Source organism: Pleurodeles waltl, chromosome 10, assembly GCF_031143425.1.
Source record: "Pleurodeles waltl isolate 20211129_DDA chromosome 10, aPleWal1.hap1.20221129, whole genome shotgun sequence".
NCBI classification, from domain to species: domain Eukaryota; kingdom Metazoa; phylum Chordata; class Amphibia; order Caudata; family Salamandridae; genus Pleurodeles; species Pleurodeles waltl.
In genome coordinates, this window is record NC_090449.1 from 280,184,935 (window position 1) to 280,200,700 (window position 15,766).

The following is a 15,766-nucleotide window of genomic DNA, read 5'->3' on the forward strand; positions in this document are numbered from 1 at the left end:
GTCCACGGAGGACCTGGCTTGGCAGTTCGAGCTGGACTGTTCTCATGAGGAACAGGGTCAAGCCTGATTTGCATATGGCCGGGTCCAAACTGGGGTGGCATAATGAGCAAAAGAACAATGGATTAAACCCAGATCTGTGACTGGGGGTGAGTGTTTGCATTGTTCAGCACTCCAACCATCATCCTTTTGTTACTAAAGTTGCCCCAAGTGGGAAGGGTATGCCCAGACGTGGGTCCCTTGCTCACTGTGCCACTGGATTCAAGCTAGCCTGGCTGAAGAAGGGGGAAACCCTGAAACCGGTCCCAGGATGCTAGTTTCTGGTCCAGGGAGGACCTGGCTTGGCAGTTCGGCTGTTCTAATGAGGAACGGGGATTTGCCTGATTTGCATATGACCGTGTCCAAACTGGGGTGGCACAATGAGCAAAAGGACGATGTATTAAACCCAGATCTGTGACTTGGGGTGAATGCTTTCATTGTTCAGCACTCCGTCCATCCTCCTTTTGTTACTAAAGTTGCCCCAGGTGGGAAGGGTATGCCCAGACGTGGGTCCCTTGCTCACTGTGCCACTGGATTCAAGCTAGCCTGGCTGATGAAGGGTGAAACCCTGAAACCGGTCCCAGGATGCTTGTTTAGGGTCCAGGGAGGACCTGGCTTGGCAGTTCGGGCTGGACTGTTCTCATGAGGAACAGGGTCAAGCCTGATTTGCATATGTCCTGGTCCAAACTGGGGTTTCATGATGAGCAAAAGAACGATGGATTAAACCCAGATCTGTGACTGGGGGTGAGTGTTTGCATTGTTCAGCACTCCGTCCATCATCCTTATGTTACTAGAGTTGCCCAAAGTGGGAAGGGTATGCCCAGACGTGGGTCCCTTGCTCACTGTGCCACTGGATTCAAGCTAGCCTGGCTGATGAAGGATGAAACCCTGAAACCGGTCCCAGGATGCTTGTTTCTGGTCCAGGGAGGACCTGGCTTGGCAGTTCAGGCTGGACTGTTCTCATGAGGAACAGGGTCAAGCCTGATTTGCATATGGCTGGGTCCAAACTGGGGTGGCATAATGAGCAAAAGAACGATGGAATAAACCCAGATCTGTGACTTGGGGTGAATGCTTTCATTGTTCAGCACTCCGTCCATCCTCCTTTTGTTACTAAAGTTGCCCCAGGTGGGAAGGGTATGCCCAGACGTGGGTCCCTTGCTCACTGTGCCACTGGATTCAAGCTAGCCTGGCTGATGAAGGGTGAAACCCTGAAACCGGTCCCAGGATGCTTGTTTAGGGTCCAGGGAGGACCTGGCTTGGCAGTTCGGGCTGGACTGTTCTCATGAGGAACAGGGTCAAGCCTGATTTGCATATGTCCTGGTCCAAACTGGGGTTTCATGATGAGCAAAAGAACGATGGATTAAACCCAGATCTGTGACTGGGGGTGAGTGTTTGCATTGTTCAGCACTCCGTCCATCATCCTTATGTTACTAGAGTTGCCCAAAGTGGGAAGGGTATGCCCAGACGTGGGTCCCTTGCTCACTGTGCCACTGGATTCAAGCTAGCCTGGCTGATGAAGGATGAAACCCTGAAACCGGTCCCAGGATGCTTGTTTCTGGTCCAGGGAGGACCTGGCTTGGCAGTTCAGGCTGGACTGTTCTCATGAGGAACAGGGTCAAGCCTGATTTGCATATGGCTGGGTCCAAACTGGGGTGGCATAATGAGCAAAAGAACGATGGAATAAACCCAGATCTGTGACTGGGGGTGAGTGTTTGCATTGTTCAGCACTCCGTCCATCATCCTTTTATTACTAAAGTTGCCCCAAGTGGGAAGGGTATACCCAGACGTGGGTCCCTTGCTCACTGTGGCACTAGATTCAAGAAAGCCTGGCTGATGAAGGGTGAAACCCTGAAACCAGTCCCAGGATGCTTGTTTCTGGTCCAGGGAGGTCCTGGCTTGGCAGTTCGGGCTGGACTGTTCTCATTAGGAACAGGGTCAAGCCTGATTTGCACATGGCCGGGTCCAAACTGGGGTGGCATAATGAGCAAAAGAACAATGGATTAAACCCAGATCTGTGACTGGGGGTGAGTGTTTGCATTGTTCAGCACTCAGTCCATCATCCTTTTGTTACTAAAGTTGCCCCAGGTGGGAAGGGTATGCCCAGACGTGGGTCCCTTGCTCACTGTGCCACTGGATTCAAGCTAGCCTGGCTGATGAGGGGTGAAACCCTGAAACCGGTCCTAGGATGCTTGTTTCTGGTCCAGGGAGGACCTGGCTTGGCAGTTCGGGCTGTTCTAATGAGGAACAGGGATTTGCCTGATTTGCATATGGCCGTGTCCAAACTGGGGTGGCACAATGAGCAAAAGAAGGGTGGATTAAACCCAGATCTATGACTTGGGGTTAGTGTTTTCATTGTTCAGCACTCCGTCCATCTTCCTTTTGTTACTAAAGTTGCCCCAGGTGGGAAGGGTATGCCCAGACGAGGGTCCCTTGCTCACTGTGCCACTGGATTCAAGCTAGCCTGGCTGATGAAGGGTGAAACCCTGAAACCGGTCCCAGGGTACTTGTTTCTGGTCCAGGGAGGACCTGACTTGGCAATTCGGGCCGGACTGTTCTCATGAGGAACAGGGTCAAGCCTGATTTGCATATGGCCGGGTCCAAACTGGGGTGGCATAATGAGCAAAAGAACGATGGATTAAACCCAGATCTGCGACTGGGTGTTAGTGTTTGCATTGTTCAGCACTCCGTTCATCATCCTTTTGTTACTAAAGTTGCCCCAAGTGGGAAGGGTATGCCCAGACGTGGGTCCCTTGTTCACTGTGCCACTGGATTCAAGCTAGCCTGGCTGATGAAGAGTGAAACCCTGAAACCGGTCCCAGGATGCTTGTTTCTGGTCTAGGGAGGACCTGGCTTGGCAGTTCGAGCTGTACTGTTCTCATGAGGAACAGGGTCAAGCCTGATTTGCATATGGCCGGGTCCAAACTGGGGTGGCATAATGAGCAAAAGAACAATGGATTAAACCCAGATCTGTGACTGGGGGTGAGGGTTTGCATTGTTCAGCACTCCCACCATCATCCTTTTGTTACTAAAGTTGCCCCAAGTGGGAAGGGTATGCCCAGACGTGGGTCCCTTGCTCACTGTGCCACTGGATTCAAGCTAGCCTTGCTGATGAAGGGGGAAACCCTGAAACCGGTCCCAGGATGCTTGTTTCTGGTCCAGGGAGGACCTGGCTTGGTAGTTCGGGCTGTTCTAATGAGGAACGGGGATTTGCCTGATTTGCATATGGCCGTGTCCAAACTGGGGTGGCACAATGAGCAAAAGGACGATGGATTAAACCCAGATCTGTGACTTGGGGTGAGTGCTTTCATTGTTCAGCACTCCGTCCATCCTCCTTTTGTTACTAAAGTTGCCCCCGGTGGGAAGGGTATGCCCAGACGTGGGTCCCTTGCTCACTGTGCCACTGGATTCAAGCTAGCCTGGCTGAAGAAGGGGGAAACCCTGAAACCGGTCCCAGGATGCTAGTTTCTGGTCCAGGGAGGACCTGGCTTGGCAGTTCGGGCTGTTCTAATGAGGAACGGGGATTTGCCTGATTTGCATATGACCGTGTCCAAACTGGGGTGGCACAATGAGCAAAAGGACGATGTATTAAACCCAGATCTGTGACTTGGGGTGAATGCTTTCATTGTTCAGCACTCCGTCCATCCTCCTTTTGTTACTAAAGTTGCCCCAGGTGGGAAGGGTATGCCCAGACGTGGGTCCCTTGCTCACTGTGCCACTGGATTCAAGCTAGCCTGGCTGATGAAGGGTGAAACCCTGAAACCGGTCCCAGGATGCTTGTTTAGCGTCCAGGGAGGACCTGGCTTGGCAGTTCGGGCTGGACTGTTCTCATGAGGAACAGGGTCAAGCCTGATTTGCATATGTCCTGGTCCAAACTGGGGTTTCATGATGAGCAAAAGAACGATGGATTAAACCCAGATCTGTGACTGGGGGTGAGTGTTTGCATTGTTCAGCACTCCGTCCATCATCCTTATGTTACTAGAGTTGCCCAAAGTGGGAAGGGTATGCCCAGACGTGGGTCCCTTGCTCACTGTGCCACTGGATTCAAGCTAGCCTGGCTGATGAAGGATGAAACCCTGAAACCGGTCCCAGGATGCTTGTTTCTGGTCCAGGGAGGACCTGGCTTGGCAGTTCAGGCTGGACTGTTCTCATGAGGAACAGGGTCAAGCCTGATTTGCATATGGCTGGGTCCAAACTGGGGTGGCATAATGAGCAAAAGAACGATGGAATAAACCCAGATCTGTGACTTGGGGTGAATGCTTTCATTGTTCAGCACTCCGTCCATCCTCCTTTTGTTACTAAAGTTGCCCCAGGTGGGAAGGGTATGCCCAGACGTGGGTCCCTTGCTCACTGTGCCACTGGATTCAAGCTAGCCTGGCTGATGAAGGGTGAAACCCTGAAACCGGTCCCAGGATGCTTGTTTAGGGTCCAGGGAGGACCTGGCTTGGCAGTTCGGGCTGGACTGTTCTCATGAGGAACAGGGTCAAGCCTGATTTGCATATGTCCTGGTCCAAACTGGGGTTTCATGATGAGCAAAAGAACGATGGATTAAACCCAGATCTGTGACTGGGGGTGAGTGTTTGCATTGTTCAGCACTCCGTCCATCATCCTTATGTTACTAGAGTTGCCCAAAGTGGGAAGGGTATGCCCAGACGTGGGTCCCTTGCTCACTGTGCCACTGGATTCAAGCTAGCCTGGCTGATGAAGGATGAAACCCTGAAACCGGTCCCAGGATGCTTGTTTCTGGTCCAGGGAGGACCTGGCTTGGCAGTTCAGGCTGGACTGTTCTCATGAGGAACAGGGTCAAGCCTGATTTGCATATGGCTGGGTCCAAACTGGGGTGGCATAATGAGCAAAAGAACGATGGAATAAACCCAGATCTGTGACTGGGGGTGAGTGTTTGCATTGTTCAGCACTCCGTCCATCATCCTTTTATTACTAAAGTTGCCCCAAGTGGGAAGGGTATACCCAGACGTGGGTCCCTTGCTCACTGTGGCACTAGATTCAAGAAAGCCTGGCTGATGAAGGGTGAAACCCTGAAACCAGTCCCAGGATGCTTGTTTCTGGTCCAGGGAGGTCCTGGCTTGGCAGTTCGGGCTGGACTGTTCTCATTAGGAACAGGGTCAAGCCTGATTTGCACATGGCCGGGTCCAAACTGGGGTGGCATAATGAGCAAAAGAACAATGGATTAAACCCAGATCTGTGACTGGGGGTGAGTGTTTGCATTGTTCAGCACTCAGTCCATCATCCTTTTGTTACTAAAGTTGCCCCAGGTGGGAAGGGTATGCCCAGACGTGGGTCCCTTGCTCACTGTGCCACTGGATTCAAGCTAGCCTGGCTGATGAAGGGTGAAACCCTGAAACCGGTCCTAGGATGCTTGTTTCTGGTCCAGGGAGGACCTGGCTTGGCAGTTCGGGCTGTTCTAATGAGGAACAGGGATTTGCCTGATTTGCATATGGCCGTGTCCAAACTGGGGTGGCACAATGAGCAAAAGAAGGGTGGATTAAACCCAGATCTATGACTTGGGGTTAGTGTTTTCATTGTTCAGCACTCCGTCCATCTTCCTTTTGTTACTAAAGTTGCCCCAGGTGGGAAGGGTATGCCCAGACGAGGGTCCCTTGCTCACTGTGCCACTGGATTCAAGCTAGCCTGGCTGATGAAGGGTGAAACCCTGAAACCGGTCCCAGGGTACTTGTTTCTGGTCCAGGGAGGACCTGACTTGGCAATTCGGGCCGGACTGTTCTCATGAGGAACAGGGTCAAGCCTGATTTGCATATGGCCGGGTCCAAACTGGGGTGGCATAATGAGCAAAAGAACGATGGATTAAACCCAGATCTGCGACTGGGTGTTAGTGTTTGCATTGTTCAGCACTCCGTTCATCATCCTTTTGTTACTAAAGTTGCCCCAAGTGGGAAGGGTATGCCCAGACGTGGGTCCCTTGCTCACTGTGCCACTGGATTCAAGCCAGCCTGGCTGATGAAGAGTGAAACCCTGAAACCGGTCCCAGGATGCTTGTTTCTGGTCCAGGGAGGACCTGGCTTGGCAGTTCGAGCTGGACTGTTCTCATGAGGAAGAGGGTCAAGCCTGATTTGCATATGGCCGGGTCCAAACTGGGGTGGCATAATGAGCAAAAGAACAATGGATTAAACCCAGATCTGTGACTTGGTGTGAGTGGTTGCATTGTTCAGCACTCTGACCATCATCCTTTTGTTACTAAAGTTCCCCCAAGTGGGAAGGGTATGCCCAGACGAGGGTCCCTTGCTCACTGTGCAACTGGATTCAAGCTAGCCTAGCTGATGAAGGGGGAAACCCTGAAACCGGTCCCAGGATGCTAGTTTCTGGTCCAAGGAGGACCTGGCTTGGCAGTTCGGGCTGTTCTAATGAGGAACGGGGATTTGCCTGATTTACATATGGCCGTGTCCAAACTGGGGTGGCACAATGAGCAAAAGGACGATGGATTAAACCCAGATCTGTGACTTGGGGTGAGTGCTTTCATTGTTCAGCACTCCGTCCATCCTCCTTTTGTAACTAAAGTTGCCCCAGGTGGGAAGGGTATGCCCAGACGTGGGTCCCTTGCTCACTGTGCCACTGGATTCAAGCTAGCCTGGCTGATGAAGGGTGAAACCCTGAAACCGGTGCCAGGATGCTTGTTTAGGGTCCAGGGAGGACCTGGCTTGGTAGTTCGGGCTGTACTGTTCTCATGAGGAACAGGGTCAAGCCTGATTTGCATATGTCCTGGTCCAAACTGGCGTGGCATAATGAGCAAAAGAACGATGGATTAAACCCAGATCTGTGACTGGGGGTGAGTGTTTGCATTGTTCAGCACTCCGTCCATCATCCTTATGTTACTAAAGTTGCCCCAAGTGGGAAATGTATGCCCAGACGTGGGTCCCTTGCTCACTGTGCCACTGGATTCAAGCTAGCCTGGCTGATGAAGGATGAAACCCTGAAACCGGTCCCAGGATGCTTGTTTCTGGTCCAGGGAGGACCTGGCTTGGCAGTTCGGGCTGGACTGTTCTCATGAGGAACAGGGTCAAGCCTGATTTGCATATGGCTGGAACCAAACTGGGGTGGCATAATGAACAAAAGAACGATGGAATAAACCCAGATCTGTGACTGGGGGTGAGTGTTTGCATTGTTCAGCACTCCGTCCATCATCCTTTTGTTACTAAAGTTGCCCCAAGTGGGAAGGGTATACCCAGACGTGGGTCCCTTGCTCACTGTGCCACTAGATTCAAGCAAGCCTGGCTGATGATGGGTGAAACCCTGAAACTGGTCCCAGGATGCTTGTTTCTGGTCCAGGGAGGTCCTAGCTTGGCAGATCGGACTGGACTGTTCTCATTAGGAACAGGGTCAAGCCTGATTTGCACATGGCCGGGTCCAAACTGGGGTGGCATAATGAGCAAAAGAACAATGGATTAAACCCAGATCTGTGACTGGGGGTGTTTGTTTGCATTGTTCAGCACTCAGTCCATCATCCTTTTGTTACTAAAGTTGCCCCAGGTGGGAAGGGTATGCCCAGACGTGGGTCCCTTGCTCACTGTGTCACTGGATTCAAGCTAGCCTGGCTGATGAAGGGTGAAACCCTGAAACCGGTCCCAGGATGCTTGTTTCTGGTCCATGGAGAACCTGGCTTGGCAGTTCGGGCTGTTCTAATGAGGAACAGGGATTTGCCTGATTTGCATATGGCCGTGTCCAAACTGGGGTGGCACAATGAGCAAAAGAAGGATGGATTAAACCCAGATCTATGACTTGGGGTTAATGTTTTCATTGTTCAGCACTCCGTCCATCTTCCTTTTGTTACTAAAGTTGCCCCAGGTGGGAAGGGTATGCCCAGACGTGGGTCCCTTGCTCACTGTGCCACTGGATTCAAGCTAGCCTGGCTGATGAAGGGTGAAACCCTGAAACCGGTCCCAGGATGCTTGTTTCTGGTCCAGGGAGGACCTGGCATGGCAGTTCGGGCTGTTCTAATGAGGAACAGGGATTTGCCTGATTTGCATATGGCCGTGTCCAAACTGGGGTGGCACAATGAGCAAAAGAACGATGGATTAAACCCAGATCTGTGACTTGGGGTTAGTGTTTTCATTGTTCAGCACTCCGTCCATCATCCTTTTGTTACTAAAGTTGCCCCAGGTGGGAAGGGTATGCCCAGACATGGGTCCCTTGCTCACTGTGCCACTGGATTCAAGCTAGCCTGGCTGATGAAGGGTGAAACCCTGAAACCGGTCCCAGGATGCTTGTTTCTGGTCTAGGGAGGACCTGGCTTGGCAGTTCGGGCTGGACTGTTCTCATGAGGAACAGGGTCAAGCCTGATTTGCATATGTCCGGGTCCAAACAGGGGTGGCACAATGAGCAAAAGAACAATCGATTAAACCTAGATCTGCGACTGGGGTGAGTGTTTGCATTGTTCAGCACTCCGTCCATCATCCTTTTGTTACTTAAGTTGCCCCAAGTGGGAAGGGTATGCCCAGACGAGGGTCCCTTGCTCACTGTGCCACTGGATTCAAGCTAGCCTGGCTGATGAAGGGTGAAACGCTGAAACCGGTCCCAGGATGCTTGTTTCTGGTCCAGGGAGGACCTGGCTTGGCAGTTCGAGCTGGACTGTTCTCATGAGGAAGAGGGTCAAGCCTGATTTGCATATGGCCGGGTCCAAACTGGGGTGGCATAATGAGCAAAAGAACAATGGATTAAACCCAGATCTGTGACTGGGGGTGAGTTTTTGCATTGTTCAGCACTCCGACCATCATCCTTTTGTTACTAAAGTTGCCCCAAGTGAGAACGGTATGCCCAGACGTGGGTCCCTTGCTCACTGTGCCACTGGATTCAAGCTAGCCTAGCTGATGAAGGGGGAAACCCTGAAACCGGTCCCAGGATGCTAGTTTCTGGTCCAGGGAGGACCTGGCTTGGCAGTTCGGGCTGTTCTAATGAGGAACGGGGATTTGCCTGATTTGCATATGGCCGTGTCCAAACTGGGGTGGCACAATGAGCAAAAGGACGATGGATTAAACCCCGATCTGTGACTAGGGGTGAGTGCTTTCATTGTTCAGCACTCCGTCCATCCTCCTTTTGTTACTAAAGTTGCCCCAGGTGGGAAGGGTATGCCCAGACGTGGGTCCCATGCTCACTGTGCCACTAGATTCAAGCTAGCCTGGCTGATGAAGGGTGAAACCCTGAAACCGGTCCCAGGATGCTTGTTTCGGGTCCAGGGACGACCTGGCTTGGTAGATCGGGCTGGACTGTTCTCATGAGGAACAGGGTCAAGCCTGATTTGCATATGTCCTGGTCCAAACTGCCGTGGCATAATGAGCAAAAGAACGATGGATTAAACCCAGATCTGTGACTGGGGGTGAGTGTTTGCATTGTTCAGCACTCCGTCCATCATCCTTATGTTACTAAAGTTGCCCCAAGTGGGAAGGGTATGCCCAGACGTGGGTCCCTTGCTCACTGTGCCACTGGATTCAAGCTAGCCTGGCTGATGAAGGATGAAACCCTGAAACCAGTCCCAGGATGCTTGTTTCTGGTCCAGGGAGGACCTGGCTTGGCAGTTCAGGCTGGACTGTTCTCACGAGGAACTGGGTCAAGCCTGATTTCCATCTGGCTGGGTCCAAACTGGGGTGGCATAATGAGCAAAAGAACGATGGTATAAACCCAGATCTGTGACTGGGGGTGAGTGTTTGCATTGTTCAGCACTCCGTCCATCATCCTTTTGTTACTAAAGTTGCCCCAGGTGGGAAGGGTATACCCAGACGTGGGTCCCTTGCTCACTGTGCCACTAGATTCAAACAAGCCTGGCTGATGAAGGGTGAAACCCTGAAACCGGTCCCAGGATGCTTGTTTCTGGTCCAGGGAGGTCCTAGCTAAGCAGTTCGGGCTGGACTGTTCTCATTAGGAACAGGGTCAAGCCTGATTTGCACATGGCCGGGTCCAAACTGGGGTGGCATAATGAGCAAAAGAACAATGGATTAAACCAAGATCTGTGACTGGGGGTGAGTGTTTGCATTGTTCAGCACTCAGTCCATCATCCTTTTGTTACTAAAGTTGCCCCAGGTGGGAAGGGTATGCCCAGACGTGGGTCCCTTGCTCACTGTGCCACTGGATTCAAGCTAGCCTGGCTGATGAAGGGTGAAACCCTGAAACCGGTCCCAGGATGCTTATTTCTGGTCCAGGGAGGACCTGGCTTGGCAGTTCGGGCTGTTCTAATGAGGAATAGGGATTTGCCTGATTTGCATATGGCCGTGGTCAAACTGGGGTGGCACAATGAGCAAAAGAAGGATGGATTAAACCCAGATCTATGACTTGGGGTTAGTGTTTTCATTGTTCAGCACTCCGTCCATCTTCCTTTTGTTACTAAAGTTGCCCCAGGTGGGAAGGGTATGCCCAGACGTGGGTCCCTTGCTCACTGTGCCTCTGGATTCAAGCTAGCCTGGCTGATGAAGGGTGAAACCCTGAACCCGGTCCCAGGATGCTTGTTTCTGGTCTAGGGTGGACTTGGCTTGGCACTTCGGGCTGGACTGTTCTCATGAGGAACAGGGTCAATCCTGATTTGCATATGTCCGGGTCCAAACAGGGGTGGCACAATGAGCAAAAGAACGATGGATTAAACCCAGATCTGTGACTGGGGTGAGTGTTTGCATTGTTCAGCACTCCGTCCATCATCATTTTGTTACTTAAGTTGCCCCAAGTGGGAAGGGTGTGCCCAGTCGAGGGTCCCTTGCTCACTGTGCCACTGGATTCAAGCTAGCCTGGCTGATGAAGGGTGAAACCCTGAAACCGGTCCCAGGTTACTTGTTTCTGGTCCAGGGAGGACCTGACTTGGCAGTTTGGGCTGGACTGTTCTCATGAGGAACAGGGTCAATCCTGATTTGCATATGGCCGAGTCCAAACTGGGGTGGCATAATGAGCAAAAGAACGATGGATTAAACTCAGATCTGTGACTGGGTGTGAGTGTTTGCATTGTTCAGCACTCCGTTCATCATCCTTTTGTTACTAAAGTTGCCCCAAGTGGGAAGGGTATGCCCAGACGGTCCCTTGCTCACTGTGCCACTGGATTCAAGCTAGCTTGGCTGATGAAGAGTAAAACCCTGAAACCGGTCCCAGGATGCTTGTTTCTGGTCCACGGAGGACCTGGCTTGGCAGTTCGAGCTGGACTGTTCTCATGAGGAACAGGGTCAAGCCTGATTTGCATATGGCCGGGTCCAAACTGGGGTGGCATAATGAGCAAAAGAACAATGGATTAAACCCAGATCTGTGACTGGGGGTGAGTGTTTGCATTGTTCAGCACTCCAACCATCATCCTTTTGTTACTAAAGTTGCCCCAAGTGGGAAGGGTATGCCCAGACGTGGGTCCCTTGCTCACTGTGCCACTGGATTCAAGCTAGCCTGGCTGAAGAAGGGGGAAACCCTGAAACCGGTCCCAGGATGCTAGTTTCTGGTCCAGGGAGGACCTGGCTTGGCAGTTCGGGCTGTTCTAATGAGGAACGGGGATTTGCCTGATTTGCATATGACCGTGTCCAAACTGGGGTGGCACAATGAGCAAAAGGACGATGTATTAAACCCAGATCTGTGACTTGGGGTGAATGCTTTCATTGTTCAGCACTCCGTCCATCCTCCTTTTGTTACTAAAGTTGCCCCAGGTGGGAAGGGTATGCCCAGACGTGGGTCCCTTGCTCACTGTGCCACTGGATTCAAGCTAGCCTGGCTGATGAAGGGTGAAACCCTGAAACCGGTCCCAGGATGCTTGTTTAGGGTCCAGGGAGGACCTGGCTTGGCAGTTCGGGCTGGACTGTTCTCATGAGGAACAGGGTCAAGCCTGATTTGCATATGTCCTGGTCCAAACTGGGGTTTCATGATGAGCAAAAGAACGATGGATTAAACCCAGATCTGTGACTGGGGGTGAGTGTTTGCATTGTTCAGCACTCCGTCCATCATCCTTATGTTACTAGAGTTGCCCAAAGTGGGAAGGGTATGCCCAGACGTGGGTCCCTTGCTCACTGTGCCACTGGATTCAAGCTAGCCTGGCTGATGAAGGATGAAACCCTGAAACCGGTCCCAGGATGCTTGTTTCTGGTCCAGGGAGGACCTGGCTTGGCAGTTCAGGCTGGACTGTTCTCATGAGGAACAGGGTCAAGCCTGATTTGCATATGGCTGGGTCCAAACTGGGGTGGCATAATGAGCAAAAGAACGATGGAATAAACCCAGATCTGTGACTTGGGGTGATTGCTTTTATTGTTCAGCACTCCGTCCATCCTCCTTTTGTTACTAAAGTTGCCCCAGGTGGGAAGGGTATGCCCAGACGTGGGTCCCTTGCTCACTGTGCCACTGGATTCAAGCTAGCCTGGCTGATGAAGGGTGAAACCCTGAAACCGGTCCCAGGATGCTTGTTTAGGGTCCAGGGAGGACCTGGCTTGGCAGTTCGGGCTGGACTGTTCTCATGAGGAACAGGGTCAAGCCTGATTTGCATATGTCCTGGTCCAAACTGGGGTTTCATGATGAGCAAAAGAACGATGGATTAAACCCAGATCTGTGACTGGGGGTGAGTGTTTGCATTGTTCAGCACTCCGTCCATCATCCTTATGTTACTAGAGTTGCCCAAAGTGGGAAGGGTATGCCCAGACGTGGGTCCCTTGCTCACTGTGCCACTGGATTCAAGCTAGCCTGGCTGATGAAGGATGAAACCCTGAAACCGGTCCCAGGATGCTTGTTTCTGGTCCAGGGAGGACCTGGCTTGGCAGTTCAGGCTGGACTGTTCTCATGAGGAACAGGGTCAAGCCTGATTTGCATATGGCTGGGTCCAAACTGGGGTGGCATAATGAGCAAAAGAACGATGGAATAAACCCAGATCTGTGACTGGGGGTGAGTGTTTGCATTGTTCAGCACTCCGTCCATCATCCTTTTATTACTAAAGTTGCCCCAAGTGGGAAGGGTATACCCAGACGTGGGTCCCTTGCTCACTGTGGCACTAGATTCAAGAAAGCCTGGCTGATGAAGGGTGAAACCCTGAAACCAGTCCCAGGATGCTTGTTTCTGGTCCAGGGAGGTCCTGGCTTGGCAGTTCGGGCTGGACTGTTCTCATTAGGAACAGGGTCAAGCCTGATTTGCACATGGCCGGGTCCAAACTGGGGTGGCATAATGAGCAAAAGAACAATGGATTAAACCCAGATCTGTGACTGGGGGTGAGTGTTTGCATTGTTCAGCACTCAGTCCATCATCCTTTTGTTACTAAAGTTGCCCCAGGTGGGAAGGGTATGCCCAGACGTGGGTCCCTTGCTCACTGTGCCACTGGATTCAAGCTAGCCTGGCTGATGAGGGGTGAAACCCTGAAACCGGTCCTAGGATGCTTGTTTCTGGTCCAGGGAGGACCTGGCTTGGCAGTTCGGGCTGTTCTAATGAGGAACAGGGATTTGCCTGATTTGCATATGGCCGTGTCCAAACTGGGGTGGCACAATGAGCAAAAGAACGGTGGATTAAACCCAGATCTATGACTTGGGGTTAGTGTTTTCATTGTTCAGCACTCCGTCCATCTTCCTTTTGTTACTAAAGTTGCCCCAGGTGGGAAGGGTATGCCCAGACGAGGGTCCCTTGCTCACTGTGCCACTGGATTCAAGCTAGCCTGGCTGATGAAGGGTGAAACCCTGAAACCGGTCCCAGGGTACTTGTTTCTGGTCCAGGGAGGACCTGACTTGGCAATTCGGGCCGGACTGTTCTCATGAGGAACAGGGTCAAGCCTGATTTGCATATGGCCGGGTCCAAACTGGGGTGGCATAATGAGCAAAAGAACGATGGATTAAACCCAGATCTGCGACTGGGTGTTAGTGTTTGCATTGTTCAGCACTCCGTTCATCATCCTTTTGTTACTAAAGTTGCCCCAAGTGGGAAGGGTATGCCCAGACGTGGGTCCCTTGTTCACTGTGCCACTGGATTCAAGCTAGCCTGGCTGATGAAGAGTGAAACCCTGAAACCGGTCCCAGGATGCTTGTTTCTGGTCTAGGGAGGACCTGGCTTGGCAGTTCGAGCTGTACTGTTCTCATGAGGAACAGGGTCAAGCCTGATTTGCATATGGCCGGGTCCAAACTGGGGTGGCATAATGAGCAAAAGAACAATGGATTAAACCCAGATCTGTGACTGGGGGTGAGGGTTTGCATTGTTCAGCACTCCGACCATCATCCTTTTGTTACTAAAGTTGCCCCAAGTGGGAAGGGTATGCCCAGACGTGGGTCCCTTGCTCACTGTGCCACTGGATTCAAGCTAGCCTTGCTGATGAAGGGGGAAACCCTGAAACCGGTCCCAGGATGCTTGTTTCTGGTCCAGGGATGACCTGGCTTGGTAGTTCGGGCTGTTCTAATGAGGAACGGGGATTTGCCTGATTTGCATATGGCCGTGTCCAAACTGGGGTGGCACAATGAGCAAAAGGACGATGGATTAAACCCAGATCTGTGACTTGGGGTGAGTGCTTTCATTGTTCAGCACTCCGTCCATCCTCCTTTTGTTACTAAAGTTGCCCCCGGTGGGAAGGGTATGCCCAGACGTGGGTCCCTTGCTCACTGTGCCACTGGATTCAAGCTAGCCTGGCTGAAGAAGGGGGAAACCCTGAAACCGGTCCCAGGATGCTAGTTTCTGGTCCAGGGAGGACCTGGCTTGGCAGTTCGGGCTGTTCTAATGAGGAACGGGGATTTGCCTGATTTGCATATGACCGTGTCCAAACTGGGGTGGCACAATGAGCAAAAGGACGATGTATTAAACCCAGATCTGTGACTTGGGGTGAATGCTTTCATTGTTCAGCACTCCGTCCATCCTCCTTTTGTTACTAAAGTTGCCCCAGGTGGGAAGGGTATGCCCAGACGTGGGTCCCTTGCTCACTGTGCCACTGGATTCAAGCTAGCCTGGCTGATGAAGGGTGAAACCCTGAAACCGGTCCCAGGATGCTTGTTTAGGGTCCAGGGAGGACCTGGCTTGGCAGTTCGGGCTGGACTGTTCTCATGAGGAACAGGGTCAAGCCTGATTTGCATATGTCCTGGTCCAAACTGGGGTTTCATGATGAGCAAAAGAACGATGGATTAAACCCAGATCTGTGACTGGGGGTGAGTGTTTGCATTGTTCAGCACTCCGTCCATCATCCTTATGTTACTAGAGTTGCCCAAAGTGGGAAGGGTATGCCCAGACGTGGGTCCCTTGCTCACTGTGCCACTGGATTCAAGCTAGCCTGGCTGATGAAGGATGAAACCCTGAAACCGGTCCCAGGATGCTTGTTTCTGGTCCAGGGAGGACCTGGCTTGGCAGTTCAGGCTGGACTGTTCTCATGAGGAACAGGGTCAAGCCTGATTTGCATATGGCTGGGTCCAAACTGGGGTGGCATAATGAGCAAAAGAACGATGGAATAAACCCAGATCTGTGACTTGGGGTGAATGCTTTCATTGTTCAGCACTCCGTCCATCCTCCTTTTGTTACTAAAGTTGCCCCAGGTGGGAAGGGTATGCCCAGACGTGGGTCCCTTGCTCACTGTGCCACTGGATTCAAGCTAGCCTGGCTGATGAAGGGTGAAACCCTGAAACCGGTCCCAGGATGCTTGTTTAGGGTCCAGGGAGGACCTGGCTTGGCAGTTCGGGCTGGACTGTTCTCATGAGGAACAGGGTCAAGCCTGATTTGCATATGTCCTGGTCCAAACTGGGGTTTCATGATGAGCAAAAGAACGATGGATTAAACCCAGATCTGTGACTGGGGGTGAGTGTTTGCATTG